Source organism: Trachymyrmex cornetzi, unplaced genomic scaffold, assembly GCF_001594075.2.
Source record: "Trachymyrmex cornetzi isolate Tcor2-1 unplaced genomic scaffold, Tcor1.1 scaffold350, whole genome shotgun sequence".
Lineage (NCBI taxonomy): Eukaryota > Metazoa > Arthropoda > Insecta > Hymenoptera > Formicidae > Trachymyrmex > Trachymyrmex cornetzi.
This window is the reverse complement of record NW_017298214.1, coordinates 175757-178003: the sequence shown is the minus strand read 5'-3', so window position 1 is coordinate 178003 and position 2247 is coordinate 175757.

Below are 2247 nucleotides of genomic sequence, written 5' to 3'. Positions count from 1 at the left end.
TCCTTTTACATGGCACTTGGGGGATCCCTATAGAGCATAATTATTCGATATATCCCCCATTAGCTTGAATTATGGCCTCTATTTTCTGTCTGAAGCGTTCACACGCACGCTGCAATGTAGCGCTGTCCATGCCGACAAATGCCGCCTCAATAACGGTCCTTCATGACGTCACGTTGGGATGCCGAGACTTGTTAGTGACCCTTTCAACTACGCTCCATACATAGTAATCCAGGGGATTTAAATCTGGGCTGTTGGGAGCCCTTTTGACGACTGCGGGGTTCCTCGCGGTGCGTTCTTTCGAGTGAATCTTCCTCGCTGGCATACTAGAATCTTCATTGGACTGTTCTGAAGCCGTATATTTTGCCACAATGTCATAAACAGTTAATCTCGGGTATCCAAAAAACCGAATTATTTCAGTTGTTGAGCTCCCAGCGCGAAGGCCTTCGATGATCGCGGATCTTCGGTTATACTCCGCACTTGGTTTCAACATCGCGGCCATTTTGATAATATAACTGTTTACTACAAACATCAAGTTTTCTTGGACGCCAACAACAACCACTGGCGGAGGCACAATATAGCGAAAAATTTAAATTGAAATTTGTCCGGATTTTGATGCCGCACCCTGTAGAAGTATATACATACATACATACATACAGACACATATTGTAATACTCAAAAAATTCTAATATTTCGTGTAAATATATCTGCGTGAATATCTGAGCATGAGAAATTTGTATCTCTAATTGTTATATTCAGTTTGATTCTAACATGTAACTGTATATAACTGTATAAGAATACATATTAGTGAATATGTACCATTACATTTTATGCGTATTATAATGTATAATTGCATACACAAAAAGTATTATTCTAGAATTGCACTTATGCATCTATATGCAATAATAGAATAATATTTTGTGTACACTGATCTATGTGCACACATTATTATATAAAATGTAACTGTACTTCATATTTACTAATGTCTGTTTATGTAATAATAAAATTAAACTGTATGTATACATATACACACATTATACGATACACATAAAATTCTAATATTATGTATAAATAGATATACGGAATATCTGCATGAATATTTCAGCATGTGTAATGTCTATGTCTAATGTGCGTATATTCACATAATTACGATAAACATGCATTATTCTAATGTTGTACATATAAATACAAATATAATATTACTGATGTATTCATATGTACAACATTAGAATAATGCATGTTTATCGTAATTATGCGAATATACGCACATTAGACATAGACATTACACATGCTGAAATATTCATGCAGATATTCTGTATATCTATTTATACATAATATTAAAATTTTATGTGTATCTTATAATGTGTGTATATGTATACATACAGTTTAATTTTATTATTACATAAACACAGACATTAATAAATATAAAGTACAGTTACATTTTATATAATAATGTGTGACATATACACACATAGATCAGGGTACACAAAATATTATTCTATTATTGCATATAAATGCATAAGTGATACATATGCAATTCTAGAATACTTTTTGTGTTCGATAGCATTCGTTTGATTAAAATGTGTCACTCGGAGCGGAATGAGACTCACACTTTGTTTCATATAAGTAATTACTACATTTGTATTTAATATGAAGTCGGTCGCTATTGCTGATCGTCGAACAACGGTATGATTACTTTCGAATAACATTAACCCTGAATTATAATTGTACGCAGAGAGATCGTGACGCATCGACTCTTGCTCCCAATAAAACCATCGATTCACCCCGAAAGCATCGTGATTATATTAATAAGATGTGAAATCCCAGTATCAAGTATAAATTATGTTAGTTTAAGACACAGAAACTCACCCCTGTACTGACATTAAATCACAAAACTTGAGTGTAATAACTCAATCCCCCAGTGATGAATATTTCGTTTGTGAATTAAACGTTCGAGAGATATCATATCAGTGGATATACTGGGAACTTATCGATGTGAATCGAGGAATCACCATCACTTGCAACTATTGGATACCACCTTACTTAGTTAAAACCTTAAATAAATCTTATTACTAATGAGCATGAATAATTAAACTTAAAGTTAGAGGTTATAAGGAAAGCTAACCGAGGCTGGTTGATTGAGTATTAGGTTAGCATTAAAATAAGATAATTGATTAACGATGATAATACATTGCGGAACAGGAACTAAGCTAACGGTACGATCATCCGTTGAGGAACTTTGGATGACTA